The sequence below is a fragment of the Uranotaenia lowii genome, chromosome 3 (genome assembly GCF_029784155.1).
Source record: "Uranotaenia lowii strain MFRU-FL chromosome 3, ASM2978415v1, whole genome shotgun sequence".
NCBI lineage: Eukaryota > Metazoa > Arthropoda > Insecta > Diptera > Culicidae > Uranotaenia > Uranotaenia lowii.
The window spans coordinates 108,331,692-108,348,363 of NC_073693.1; positions in this window are offsets into that span (position 1 = coordinate 108,331,692).

Sequence of the window (16,672 nt, forward strand, 5' to 3'; positions counted from 1 at the left end):
GATCCAACCTTTTCATAAATCTCGTATACAAGTTAACAAGAAAAGGCATATGGCGAAAGTTCCTTCCTTTGAGCTTTGAGTGTTGCTGAAAAAGCTACATATTCTCTCAACAGTTTTATGAGCATTTATGTTGAAATACCCAAATAACTGAAACTATATCTTCGACCGCTTATTCGACAAGTAGGTTTTTTTTTCAAAATTATTAAGCGTCAATGTATGATGGATAGTGAACTGATTAAATTTTTATCAAACAAAATGATCTCAAATTATGATGAGTGCAATGTAGTAGTACAATACAATGTAGCATTGGGAATCTTCGGAGATTGCAAAAAAAAAAATGCTGAAGGCCAGCCATCTTAATTCATTGTATTCAAAGTTACTCAGATAATAGGTCGAGATTAATTGGAAATGCTAATTTTATTAAAATTATTTAAAATTCGAAGCGTTCCTAGTTGAATTAGAGACTTGTTTAAATTGTGAGGTGAAAATTAAATTATGATTATGAAATTTTTTACCATTGACAAAATCGAGATGAATGATACCGCAGCGATCGAAATGATTCCATCTTTAGCAAATTATTTTTTGTTAAATCTACAACAAAAATACATTGGTACAAGGAAAGTAAAAGATTGTTTCATGATTGATGAAGTTAAAACAAAGTTATGATTATATTAGTCTGTAAAGGTTTATTTGTTCTTCTTTGAAAAATCTTATATATAAAAATGGAGGCATTTTTTTGTAACAACATCACGTATGAATGGTCGGTCGGAATGAAGTGAAACTTGGTATCCGAGGGTTTTTTGGGTCAGAGATGGTTTGTATAATAGTTTCAAGAATCTCACTTTTTATGAAAGGGGGGTCCCCATACAAAGTTATCTCTTCATCTTCTTATGTATAAAAATTGAGGCATTTTCTTTGTAACAACATCACGTATGAATGGTCGGGCGGAATGAAGTGAAACTTGGTATCCGAGGGTTTTTTGGGGCAGAGATGGTGTGTATAATAGTTTCAAGGATCTCACTTTTTATGGAAGATGGTCCCAATACAAATTCAACTTTATTTGTAACAATTTCCATAAGAATGCAGTTAAGGACGTGTAGATGAAATTGAACATTAATTACGATTTATACTTTAGAAGGTAAAACGAAGTTTACCGGGTCAGCTAGTCTATCATAAATAAAAAAACATCAGATTGATTTATTGGGGGGCCGGACATTCGGCCAAAGGCCGATAGGCCGGAAGATGTTAGGCCGAAGGTCGCTAGGCCGAATGGGTTAAAAGGCCGACGGATGTTCGGCCGAATAGGACAAACGGCCGAATGGGACATTAGGCCGAAGGTTATTTGGCCGAATATTATTTGGCCGAATGGTCATTAAGCCGAATGAACATCAGGCCGAATGGACGATAGGCCGAATGGTCACTAGGCCGAATGATCGTTAGGCCGAATTGTCAAGCTGCGTGGTGGCGGCTTATAGAATACTACCACTGGGATACTGGTCCACGTCGTAAAAGGCGACTTATCCAGTACTTCCCATATGCGTTAGTCATTCTTCAAATGCGACTATCACATTGGGAGGGGGGAACCTTGGCTTGGTTCCAAGCCAAGTTTGTTCAGGGAGGATTCACCAATTGTGCTTATTGCTATTAATGCGCATGCACGAGTTGTATTCTCCTAAATTTTGTAAACACCCGCTTCAAGGTGGTTCTGTGCCTGCGGGCCCCAAAGTGGGGGTAGGAGGGTGTATAATAATCCTATCTTAAGCAGAACGTTGTTAAGGTCTGCACTATAGCCAGGCACTGGTGCAAAGGGCCGTATTTTTCCTGGTAACTCGTGGGATTCAGATTATACACACGATTTTAAAATTTTCATCCTGTATGGGATACCCCGCTTCATGCGTAGATATGAATGTGCAGAGGTTCTTGTGTGTGATGGATATATGTGTGGAATTCTTTGATAGAAATGCTTTCTATTAAAGTTGCACAGGTAAATCTGCAGCACAAAAGAACCGCTACACTGAACTTATGTCGCTTAATCCTTAATGGAACTGCATCAATCGCCTTGGTCCAAGAACCCTATTTCCGAAATGGAACTTTTTACTTAGGGAATTTGCTCAAACCAAACTTTACTGTGTTCAGTGTAATTGGAATGACTAATGCCCGAATAATGCCTCGTGCATGTATATTGATAAACAATTCTTTGAATGCAACACTTATACCCAATCTAACAACAAGAGATATTTGCGTCGTTCAGGTTTCGCTGCCTGATAGAAAATACGTCTACTGTTCAGCATACTCGCCATATGAACAATCATCCCCTACGGATGATTTAAAAAATGTCATTTCATTCTGTGAATCACAAAATATACCTCTTGTAATTGGCTGTGATGCCAATGCCCATCATTTTGTATGGGGTAGCTCAGATATCAATCTGAGAGGCTTAAATTTAATGGAATATTTAAGCAGCACTGATTTAGAAATTCTAAATGTAGGAAATAAACCAACTTTTGTTAGGTGTGACAGAGAAGAGGTGATTGACATCACACTTTGTTCTAGAACAATTTTTCAGGAAATTTCAAATTGGCATGTGCCTAACGAAGAATCGATTTCTGACCACAGGTTTATCTATTTTGAACACTCAGGTGAGTTTTTAGAAACAATTACATTCAGAAACCCAAGAACAACTAATTGGGACCTATATTTGGAGCACCTTGCTACTAAATTTCATGGATATACACCTGAAATTACTACTACTCTTGAGTTGGATGAAGTGGTTGCAAAAACCACCGAAATTATTTTAAATTCTTATGAAGAAGCGTGTCCCTTACGAACGTTGAAATTCAACAAAAACAGTACACCATGGTGGAACTCAAATCTCAGTAAATTACGAAAAAACTGCAGACGCTCTTGGAACCGAAGGCGCACGGAAGGTTTTGATGCTTTCAAGTTGGCTCGCAGAGCTTACCGGAAAGCAACAAGAGCTGCCGAGCGCTCAAGTTGGCAGAGCTACTGCACAAACATTTCAAGCTTGCACGAAGCAAGTAGGTTAAATAAAGTCTTAGCCAAATCAAAAGATTATCAGGTTTCATACCTTAAAACCCCTAGTGGTGATTATACATCAAACGACGAAGAAACATTAAGTTGTCTATTCAATACTCACTTTCCAGGATGTGTTGATCAAGATTCATCGATAGAGCCTGAGTTCTTTTCTGGAAGTCTAGATTCCTTGCATTTTGCTCGGAAAATAGTTACTACAGAATCGATCAAATGGGCAATCGATGGTTTTGCTCAATACAAATCTCCTGGAAGTGACGGTTTATTTCCAGTTTTGCTTCAAAAAGGTTTCGATCATTTCAAACACATATTAAGAAAAATAATGATAAGCAGTTTTGCTCATGGATATATTCCTAAACTTTGGCGGCAGATAGCCGTGAAATTCATCCCTAAAGGGGGACGATCATCATACGACGAAGCCAAAAGCTTTCGTCCTATTAGTCTAAGTTCATTTCTATTAAAAGCACTTGAACGTTTAATTGATCATCATATCAGGCAAGAATGCCTTGTCCAACATCCGCTTAATGCGACACAACATGCATACCAAACAGGAAAATCAACATTAACTCTTCTGCACAACGTAGTACATAATATTGAAAATAGTTTTTCACAGAAAGAATCATGTCTAGAAGCATTTCTAGACATAGAAGGAGCATTTGATAATGTCTCGTTTACATCAATAATGGATGCGGCACTACTTCATGGAGTGCCTAGTGTTATAACTAACTGGATTAGCGCAATGTTAAGTAACAGGAATCTTCATTCGTCTTTAAGACAGGCTTCAATTACAAAAGTTAGCACACGTGGTTGCCCCCAGGGAGGTGTACTATCACCTCTTTTGTGGAACCTAGTTGCAGACGGCTTGTTGAGAAAACTCAATGACCGTGGAATACCAACCTATGGATTCGCAGATGATTATCTTCTGCTGGTAAGAGGTTTGTGCATAAGCACATTATTTGATATAATGCAACAAGCTCTGCGCTCTGTTGAACGATGGTGTTCTCATGTAGAACTTTCAGTTAATCCTCTAAAAACTAATATTGTTTTATTTACTAAAAAACGTATCACCCGCGGGGTGCGCCCTCTGCTGTTTTATGGTTCCGAAATCACCGTGTCTGATCAAGTTAAATATTTGGGTGTCATTCTTGACTCCAAATTAAACTGGTCTGATCACATCGAATTCAGAATCAAAAAAGCATGCATGGCCTTCGGACAATGCCGACGTGCAATCGGAAAAAACTGGGGACTCAAACCCAAACATATTCAATGGATTTACTCCACAATAGTAAGACCAATTCTGGCCTATGGGTGTCTAGTGTGGTGGCAGAAAGGAGAAGTTGCAACAGTTCGGACTAAACTAAATCACCTTCAAAGAATGTGTCTTTTGGGGATGTCCGGATCGTTCACTACAACTCCTACTGCAGCACTAGAGGCTCTGTTTTCTATCAAACCTCTACACTTGTTCCTAAAACAGGAAGCATTCTCATGTGCTTTTCGTCTACAGGCAGTTGGTCTCTGGCTGTCAGGAAATATCGAAAGATCATCGAGTCATACAAATGTGTGGCCTGAATTAGTTAGATTAAACAAGTTTAATCTAGCGCCAAACGATTTAACACTCTCGAGTAGTTTTCCCTACATGGGGTTTAAAGTCAAATTTCCTTCTCCTCAAGAATGGTTATCAGGTTTCGCAGAGGACCAAATGTCCTCTCATATTGTATTCTATACTGACGGTTCATTAGCAAACGGCCGTGCAGGTGCAGGAATTTACTGTCACGAGTTGAACATAGAATATGCTCAACCTCTAGGAAAATATTGTACAGTCTTTCAGGCTGAGCTATACGCTATTATGTATGGAGTGCAAATTGCACTTCAAAAGAAGATTATGTTCAGAACAATTTACTTCTGTTCAGATAGCCAAGCAGCTATCAAATCACTCAGTGCTTCCAGTTCTAGATCAAAACTGGTAATCGCATGCCGGAAAGCAATCGAAGAACTTGCTGAAGGCAATGGATTAAACCTTCTATGGGTACCCGGACACAAGGGAATTTTTGGAAACGAATGCGCCGACGAACTCGCTAGAGCTGGGTCGGAAAAGGAATTTTACGGACCAGAGCCGGCTGTCCCCATATCACCATGTTGGTTCAGAAACCAAATTCAAACTTGGTCCTCTAACCAGCATGAACGATACTGGGAAGAGTTGGACACTTGTCGTCAAACTAAATTATTTTTAGAAAAACCATCTCCAATCATATCGAGTTACTTATTAACTTTAAATAAAACTCATTGCAGCATCTTGATCAGAGCACTCTCCGGTCATTGTAAACTCAACTATCACATGCACAACATTCAGCGTGCTGAATCTCCAGTATGTGGTAGTTGTGAATCAGATGTGGAAGATCCCTTCCATCTTATATGTAACTGTCCCTCATTTGCCAGACTACGTTTTCATACTCTGGGATCTTACGCTTTAAGCGAATCTGAGTTTAAGAAATTAAACTTAAAAAACATTCTATCATTCCTTACCGAATGTAGAAAAGAGCTTTAATGCTAATAATCCCTAGTGGAAAGGCTTTATGCCATCTTAAATAGATTGAATTTTATTTTTTCCTTTTATAGGTTTTTCAGGTTTCTCAGGTAAATGATGAAATCTTGGATAAAAAAAGGCTAGGCACAATTTTCCCGTATGTTTGGATAACGTGCCGCTATTAAGCCTACCCCCATTCTGATACCTGATACCTGAAGCCGAATGAACATCAGGCCGAATGGACGATAGGCCGAATGGTCACTATGCCGAATGATCGTTAGGCCGAATTGTCATTAGGCAGAATGGTCATTTGGCCGAATGGTCATAAGGCCGAATGGTCGTAAGGCCGAATGTTCGTAAGGCCGAATGGATGCTAGGCCGGAAGATCGTTAGGCCGAATGATCATTAGGACGAATGGTCGTAAGGCAGAATGGATGATAGGCCGAACGGATGTAAGACCGAATGGATGCTAGAAGATCGTTAGGTCGAATAGCCATGCAGTAGTCCGAATGGTAGTTAGGCTGAATGGTCGTTGGGCCGAATTTATGCTAGGCCTATAGGACATAGGCTTTCTTGCATGTTAGGTCGATCAATAGTTATACCGAATGGTCTTTAGGCCGAATAGTCATCTGGCCGAATGGATGCAAGGCCAGATTCGACCATTCAGCTTTGCGATCACGGCCTATCGTCCATTTGGCTTTACGACCATTCTGTCTAATAATCAATCGGCCTTGTGACCATTCGGCCTTATGAACATTCGACCTATCGTCCATTCAGCCTAACAGCCATTCGGCCTAGCTTGCATACAAGTATAAAAGATTTCTTATTGACCTAGAAACCATTCATGACTATCATTCAGCCTTATGACCATTCGGCCCTACGACCATTCGGCCTTAAGACCTTTCGGCCTAGCATTCATTCGGCCCAACGACCATTCGGCCTTACGACCTTTCGGCCTAGCATTCATTCGGCCTTACGAACATTCGGCCTTGCGATCACTCGGCTTTGCGACCATTCGGCCTAATGACCATTCGGCCTTACGACCATTCGGCCGAACATCCTTTCGGCCTTATGACCATTCGGCCTAGTGCCCATTCGGCCCAACATCCTTTCGGCCCTGCGTCCTTTCGGCCTGGCAACTTGACGTTTCCATACAAATGGCGTGTGCCAGTTTTTCTGGTTCTCTGGTTCTGTCAAATCAAAAAATCAAGCGAAATAACATGTCGGAAGGACGCATATTGAAATATATTCTCTTCCAATTGATTCAACAAATGAAAAAATGATTTGAATTTAAAATTTTTAGCTCAGTTATATGTAAAAACTATCTGTTTTCAAAAGTTTAGTCGATGCAAACGACTCACAGACGTAAATCTGTGTTTCATTTATTAGGTCAAAAACTTCTGGACTGAATAAAATAATCCGCTGACATACGGCAGTTTTTTGGAACAAGTATTCTTTCCACCGAAACTATTGTGGACAATCGTACACAATAAATGTAAACACAACCATTACCACAACAATTATCAAGTGATTTTTATAAACTGGGATATATATGAAAATTTTAGAATGGCTAAACTTTCACATTATATCAGAACCTTTCCTGTCTTATGGAAAAACTGGTCATATACAATAAATAAATAGGTAGATTATTGAATGTGTATAATAATTTCGCTTGAATTTTTTTTTCATTTATTCGAAAGTTATGAATTTGCCTGATTCGTATCACATTTGGTGATGTGCCCTTTCCATACGCATGGCTCGAAAAGTATGTAAACAAGCGGTACACATGCGACATTTGCGATTTTGAATCGGACACACGAAACTCGCCAGAACTGTCAAGTTGCCAGGGGGTTGTTTCGGCCTAACGTCCATCGGCTGAATGACCTTCGGCCGAATGGCTATCGGCCTCATGACTTTCGGCCGAATGACCCAGCCTCGATTTATTGGTATATGTTATGCATTATGATTTATCAAAAAAAGTTATTATTGCTCAAAAAATTTTTTTTTCGTGTTTTGTAAAAAAATTATTTAAAATAAAAAAAATCGTTTGAAAACAAATGCAATAAAAAAAAGCATTGGTTGAATAATGTTAACAAATAAGGAATTTCAAGCAGGGAAAGAAGATGTTCAGTACAACACAAAACTAACAAGAAACACAATACATTTGCATTATAGATATTTTACATTCCTTCAGAAACCAATATAAGTTTAGGGTAAAAATTACAATTACATCTTTACACTAGTCAAAAGTGTCTCCTGCTCATATCCTTTCACCCCATCCCAGAAAAATTATTTGCTAGGATGCAGAGGTGACCTCGGTCCTAAAGCGCAAATTTAGATCGTTCATCCCCTCCATTACTTTTCCAACTATCTATTGACTACTAGGACGAGGCCGGCGCCGTTATATATGTTTAAAGAGAGAGCATTGTGCATTGAGAATTATGCTTATCCCAAGCATCATTCTTTTGACCTCTGAACAAAATTGATGGTCTTGGTCAATCAGGGAGTAGCAATCAGTAGAAATATGGAAATAAAAAGAATAACGAAATTCATACATAACAATGATATGACTCAAGATAGACTCTTAAAGTACGTTCAATCTAAAAAGTAGGGACCATATAAAAATCTGAGAGTTTTTTCTCATAGCTAATGGTGAAGCATTTCGGATTCAATGATTCAAGGTGGATGTTAGTAGTCTATCAAGCTATGCAAAGCTAAGCTAAGTGAGATTTTTTTTTATTTAGGCCTTTTTCTAAAAGAATAATCCTTTGAACTTTTAATAACTTTTGTGGTCCTACGGTTGATAAAAGCCACAATGCACCATTTAATGGTACCATACCAGTTTTGGACCGCAACCAAACTCCTCGACAGTGCCGGAAATACGCACCGTGGAGAAGGTGTACAGTACAATAAATTTACAGATGAAATCGAACGACCCACTGGCTTATTTGCAATGCCAATGGAATCCCCACCACCAATTCTGGGTGGACCAAGTAACAACCGGAAACAACCGCCCGTCGGAGGACGAAGTGGTTCTGCCTGACAAGACGATGACGAAGAAATATGCGATTGTTTACCTACCAGGCAGGCTTTCTCGTACTCTCTATGAGGGTGTGGTTTTTGTGGTGAATCGAAAGCAACCCGAGCTTGTTGTCGTTGTCGTTGTTGTGTTGTGTATTGATTGGAAATTGGTGGCTTTTGTGCTGCAGCTGTCTTGTGGTTATAAGGATATTACCGGGAAAGGAAATGCCGCATCGGAATGGTTCAATTTTGGGTACGCACTGCTTCTATGCATAATTTCTGTAGCTCTTTAGGAAAAATTCCACAAGAAATTGAAATTGTCATTTGAAGACGGAAAGCATCAAAACCACAAGATAATGGTTTTATGATGATTTTATGATGATTTTAAAAAACTTCCACTCAATATTGAACCCACCTGATCTGCATCGACAATAAACCAAACATCATTAGCCCTGTTTCGGCAGTATTAAACTACGGGAAAAGGCAAACAACAATCAGGATTGAGAATGATGATGATGATGCCGTTGATGATGATGTTGATGGAGATGAAGATGTGGAGAAACGGTGTCTTTTTCAAAGTGCGGCTTGCGACACCTCTCAAATCAGCTGAGCCGGTTACGATTTAGTGAGCCAAGCTGTACAAATCAGACTACGTAATTGATTTACGGTTCCCCTGGGGTATCAATGGGGATGTCATGGGAGCAAATTGCGGGAAGGTCCCGAGATACAGTAACGACGTATACTGGAAACGTGGCTCGAATATGGATATTAGCGTTCGTCGTTGAGTGCAGATACTATGCCTATACCGGCTGCGACGTAGAACGTAGTAATTTGTGGAAATAAGTCAATTTAGCCAATTTGAAGCGTCTATGATGGTTTTAGTGGGATAGGCTGTTAAAGTTCGCGCTTTAAGTTAAGTTGAAGTGCTTCCTGATAATAAATTGATTATGATTTTGAATCTATCTATAACAGTAAACAATAGAAAATCAAATTTATCTAACAAAAAAGCAAATTAAAAAAATCTTTTATTTGGGCCACTTGAATTGTTTGGATGTACCTAGTAAATTCTTCATAAAACTCAGTTTATTTTGTTATTTTGGTAAATTTTTAATAGACATAAAACAAACCACAAAGTCCGAGAAATCAGATATCTTTATCTTCCACCCCATCAAATGGTAACGATAGGGCAGGAATTTCCTATTCCCTCAAAGCACTGGGTAATCCCAGTGAATCAATTCCGAGAAGCCATTCCGAAATGTTTATTGATTTCATTTCACACCCAGATGCCAAGTAGCAGCTTCTTCTCGTTTGTGAGTGGAATGTTGGCTGCCTAACTACCCCCAGTCAATATAGCAGCAGCTAGCCCATTACAACTATTTCAAACAACTCAATGAACAGCGACAGCTGAATTGCTGAATCCTTTTCTCGCTTTTCCTTCCTCCGAGGAGAGACGCACCAGGGAATTCCCAAACAAAAGCATCTTTCCCAAGAAACAACAACAGATAAATGAACAAAACAGCCAAGAATCGACAGGCAAAAGACAAAACAGTGGAGTTGCTGCCATATACTAATATACATCCTGGCGCGAAACTTCAACAAACCGAGGAATTACAAAGGGCCGATTTTTTTTGTATGAAAACGACTGAGTGCCGTGAAAAACTTGAGCTTGGATTGAGGGTGACCAGAAATGATTTTTTCTCGTTTTGAGAAATATGGTAAATCCTATTGTATTAAGGACTTCTTACAAATTTGAAAACGAATATTAAATAAATATATAAAAAAAACTATCAGGATACATAATAATGGAATCTGTTAGTAGAAACCATCAGACATCAAACTTCAGACAGCAGAAATAAGACATAAAATGTCAGAAATGAGACATGAGATATCGAACTTCAGACAACAAATATGTGAAACGAAATATCATACGGCAACTATCAGACATTAGAAATCAAATAACAAGCATCAGACATAGAAAGAAACACCAAACACCAGACGTAAAACATCATTGTTTAGACATTGGCCATTGGACAATGGAAATTGGACATCAGTCACAAGGCATTGGAAATTGGACAAAAGACATCAGACATCAGACACAGACATCAAACATCAGACATCAGACATCAGACATCGGTAATCAGACATTACAAACCAGACTTTATGCATGAGATTCCAGATAAGAGATTTTTGGCACCAGACGTCAGATTGAATATCACTCGTCACTCAATATCGGACACACACACATCGGACGTTACCCATCAGACATCAGACATCAGACATTAGACATCAGACATCAGACATCAGACATCAGACATCAATCATCATACAGCAGACAGCAGACATCAGACATCAGACATCAGACATCAGACAGCAGACATCAGATATCAGACATCAGACATCAGACAGTAGACATCAGACAGCAGACATCAGAGATCAGACATCAGACATCAGACATCAGACATCAGACATCAGACATCAGACATCAGACATCAGTCATCAGACATCCGATATCAGACATCAGACATCAGATATCAGATATCAGACATGAGATATCAGTTAATTGATTTCAAACATCAGACATCAGCTGTTGCCAACCATCAGACTCTTTTGTCATCAGTCATCAAATCAGGCGTTAGCAACCAGACTTTATACACAAGACTCCAGATATGAGATTTTTAATATCAGACGTCAGATTGAATATCACCACTATCGGATACACACACACATCGAACGTTACCCATCTGACATCAGATGGGTATATTGTATGTCAGATATCAGGCATCAGACATCAGACATCAGATATCAGACATCAGACATCAGACATCAGACATCAGACAGCAGACAGCAGACATCAGACATCAGGCAGCAGACATCAGACATCAGACATCAGGCAGCAGACATCAGACAGCAGACATCAGACATCAGACATCAGACATCAGACATCAGACATCAGACATCAGACATCAGACATCAGACATCAGACATCAGACATCAGACATCAGACATCAGACATCAGACATCAGACATCAGACATCAGACATCAGACATCAGACATCAGACATCAGACATCAGACATCAGACATAAGACATGAGATATCAGTTAATTGATTTCAAACATCAGACATCAGCGGTTGCCAAACATCAGACTAAAGACATCAGATATCAAACATCAGACATCAGACATCAGACGTTAGAAACCAGACTTTGTAAATAAGACTTAAGATAAGGGATTTTTAATATCAGACGTCAGATTGATTATCACACACTATCGGACACACTCATCGGACGTTACCCATCTGACATCAGACATCGAACATCAGTCATAAACGTTGGATAACAAATACAAAACTTCAAGCTTGATGCTTTAAACATCTGACATAAGAAATCGAATATTCTACATGAGAAATCACCTACATTACATTAGATATCAGAAGTTTTACTATAGGTGTCAAATAACAGACGCCAAAAACATTAATCATCAGGTTTCAAAGTTCAGATATTAGATCTCATACATGAAACCCTAAGAACTCAAGCATATCAAACAAGATTTCAAACATAAGACGTCAAATTTCAGGCGTGAGATACCAGACATCAGCCATCTATTCGACATATCGGATATCAGAATCTGGAAATAGAAAATTCGAGCCACAGAATGAAATTCAACAATCAGAGTGAAACAGTTTAACAAACAAAAAAGTTTATACAAAACCCCGTTCGTTTTTGGCAACTTCGATTCAGACAACATGCAGTTTTGACACATGAGCGGTTTTTTGAAACAACATTACCTTATAATTTTCTCTATATCAGGAACAATATGATTTTTAAACCAACCCCATAAATACGATTTTAAATTCTTGAATGGTGATGAAATACAATATTTATAAAAAAGATACTCAAAAACGATAAAAAAGGTGAAAATTTCATGAAATTCAAAATCAAATACAAACAAGACTAAAACTGACAATAAAATAACTAAAAAAATAAGGAGAATGGCAATAATAGCAAATATGACAAAAAACCAAACATTACAAACAAAGGTTGCCGGAATTTTTTCCACACGTATCTGAGCCGGACAAATCCGGGCTATTTTATCTAAAAATCTTTCAAAATCTTAACATCTGATAATCAAATTTTCGACCAAAAATCCGGGCAATTATTCATCAAAATATTTCGTTCTGGACGCATGAATAATAAAATTTTTCTTTTGTTAGATTTAAGGATGAGAATAAGAATAATCACGGGCAAAATCCGGGCTTTTCAATGAAATCCGGGTAACCGGAGCGGATCTGACTTTTCCCAAATTTTTATATAAAATATCCTGGCAAACCCGGATAAAACAGGGCAACTGGCCACCATGTTAGAGGGATTTTGGCAACCTTATTTTAAACAGAACAAGAAAAGCGCTTAATACATCTAACTTATGATAAAAAATTGTAAAAGGACTAAAAATGGTGAAAATTGAAAAACAATGACTTTAATGATAATATTAAATGACATTTTTTGAAGTGCCAATACTGCTTGAAAAAATCTTAAAAAGATGAGAAAAAATCATTGTTTTGGCAACATTTGATTTTGGCTATACAAAATGTTCAAGAGTGTTGCCAAAATCTGACGGGGCCTGTGTCAGAAATATTAAAAACCAAAAACCCAGAAAAACATCACAATGAGAAGAATATGAAATTGAAAAATTGCTTTGATTTAGTAACAAAAACTTAGAGAGTTATGAAATAATAGAAACATGAAATAAAATAATCAAAGTTTTTTTTTCTAATTTATTAACATTAAGGTAAGGTTTATCTTAGTCCCAAATATTACAATTGATACGAAATACTGATATTTTTGATATAAACAAACCGAACTGGAACATTTGAACACTCTGCAACCAATATCTTACTCATGAGAAAACTATTTCTAGTCTGTATACCACCAGCGATGAGAAGTTTTATGAGTTTTTTTTTAGTGAAATGATAATCACTCTGTAAGCGGCATCATGCTTCGTTTCTTAAAATTTATATCTTTTTAATGTCTTCGACAAAGTTGTTTCCAGGGACATTTCCAGTTTGATCATATTATAAAAATACGGCTTCGAAAAAAAGAAATATTTGAAATATAAGACAAGTGTTAAACTTGCTTTTGAATAAAACATTAAAAAGGTGAAAAAACCCCATAAAAGTGTTCTATTCAGACCTCCCAGAGGATAATTTATAATTTTGGCTTGAAGGAGAAAGTGCCAGCTTTCCTATGGTGCCAAAAAAACGTGGCTAATATTTAAAAAATAAGATTTTCTTACTGAGAAACCATAAATAATCATAAGTAGAAAAATCAAAATAATTTATACTATAACAATCTTTAAAAAATCAAAGAATCATATGGAATCTATATGGAATCCATTCAAAGTTTATTTGGTTATTTCTATAAACTCACTGAACAGAATTAAACACATTTGCATAAAAAATATAACATTGAAACAGCTCACTTCAAATCATTCACAAGTAATTTTAAGAAAGTTTTTTTTCATGTTTCCATGAATACGTATAGTTTTATAGCGTTTTAAAGCATGTTTTTTTTTGAATTTTGAATACATATTACTAAAATAATTCTCTGAATGTGTCAAACGCAAATAACTTTAATCATCGCGTCTTAAGTAATAGGACTTTCCAAACATATCTAAAACCATATTTAAAAAAAATTACACTAATTTAAAAAAAAAATAAAAATCAACGTTTTTCAAATTCGATTTCACTGATTTTTTTTCAAATCCTTTTAAAGGCATATTTTCAGAACTATACAGTTCATGGAAAAATGAAATTCATTTTGAAACAATCCTGAAAATTTAAACAACAAAAATGCTACAGTGCTGTATTGTCATGTTTAAGGTTGTCAGATTGCCCGGTTTTATCCGGGTTTTCCCGGATATTTAATTCAAAATTTGACATAAATCTGGTCCCGCCCGTTTGCGCGGATTTCATTGGAAAAAGCCCGGATTTTGCCTGAACAAACCAGAACACTTGCCAGAACAAACGAAAAACAATCAAATTGTGTTGTAGAAATTTTTTATTAAAGCGTCCAAAAAGGTTTTTTTTGAGAAAGTTTTCTGACAATGATCATTAAAAGTTTTTGAAAGCCTGAAATACGATTTAAAAACTGCTGCTTTGGATTTTTTCATGATTTTTGACTTCAATTGTGTTGAGTAACTCCAAGGTTTTGACCAAATTTTCCCTGATTTTGCTCGGATTATTTTTCGACATTTTGAATTCAAATGTCCGAATTTTGCCAGGTTTAGATAAAATACCCCGGATTTGTTCGACGGGTCGAACGTGCTGTGGGAACGTGCTGAAAAAAATCTGGCAACCTTTGTCAAATTATTTGATGAATATTCAAAAAAAGAAAATTTTCACTTTTATAGCCAACTAGTTGACACGGTGTGCTCTGCAATACCTTCTAAATGTTATTTGATTTTGTGTTCATTCAAATATTTTGATTTTAAATTTTGTTGAATAATTAGAAGCATTCTTTTAAAAATGTAAGGTGCTGCTTGTTTTTGGAATGTCATTGAGAATGTAAATTTGGTATAAATATTTTTAATCTAAAATTTCAAATTGTTCTTCATATTCTGAGTTTGGATTCTTATTTTTCATATCTTCATTTCAAATTTCCGATGATCAGAACTCTTCTTCTTTTGAAACGAAGAACGTTTGAAGCAGTATTTGAATTTTTGGCTTATCAAAATTTGAAATTAAATTGAATTGAAATGATTGCTGCAATACTCAATATTGAAATAGAAAATGCAATCAGTTTTTGACCAACAATTAATTTTTTAAACATATTTCTCTTTTTCCTTCTAAGTTCATTTTTTCATATGGTTGTATCCTTCGACTTGTTCTAACGTTACCAGTTCAAGTTTAGGTTGTCACTTATCACTAATCACTAATCGTACTTCCATAGCCAGAACTTATGTCTGAGTCCCAAAGAATAACAAATATGTTATTATACTTCTTGTCATTGTTCATGTTTTTAATTATTTTAACATTTAAACATTAAAATGATCAAAAATACAAAACAGTTGGGCCTACCATGGAGCAGAGAACGCAGAGACATCCGGAACACAGGAACAGGAAGAAACGTGAACCACCAGTACCATACGTTTCAAGTGGGCAGTATTGTTGGAAGCATGCTAAGAAAAATGCTCTTTCATGAAGAAACCCTGCGTTACCTAAAGTAATTTGGCCAATCACTTGAGTCATTCTAAAGGGGCTGGACATTATTTAATTTGTACACAGAAATCACAAAATTCAAGTATTTTGAAGATTTGCTGTAATAACTTAAATAGGTTAAGGAATCTAAGCTTATTTTGACTTTCTTGAATTGTTTTGGATTTCAGTGTACAATCATTTCTGGTCATCGACCAAGAATAAAGCGCCTTTGCTCGCTCTTGGAAAGATAAAAGAACAAAAAAAAAACATCAAAAGAGCACAAAACCGTACGACTTATGTTGATAACTCGAAAGGTTTTTTTAATGACTTTGACCTAGATGCATTAACAATTGACTTATTACATTCCCTTTAACATATATTGAATTTATTAGAAGTTAATGTATATAAAAAAAATGTGTAAAATAACCACAAAAGATGCAGGAATTATACTTAGCTTTTATTTCTCCTGCTCATGATGATTATCACATTTCCTTAGGTAGATTTCAGCATCCCAGTTGATTGCACTTCCCCCCAAAAATTTGAAAAGATCGCAGTAGTCACAAAATTTAACAGTTTGATCACAATTTGTCTGTGGCAAAAAATATTAGCTTCTTTTTTCGCGAAATCCTCCGAATGAGTACCTCAGATACCGAAAAATTCACATTCAAATGATATTGCAAATATCTGGTTAATTCTAGAACATTTCTGAACCCACATGCATCAACAAGTTTCTTCTGAATTCTACTTCAATTCAGCATGGCTAAATTCTCTTCCCACATACATAAAACCTTTTTTCACTTTAACACATTACGAAGCGTATGGCTTATAAATGTAAAATTTTTCTTGTTTTGCCATTAAACTTAAAACTCTTTTTTGTTCACAT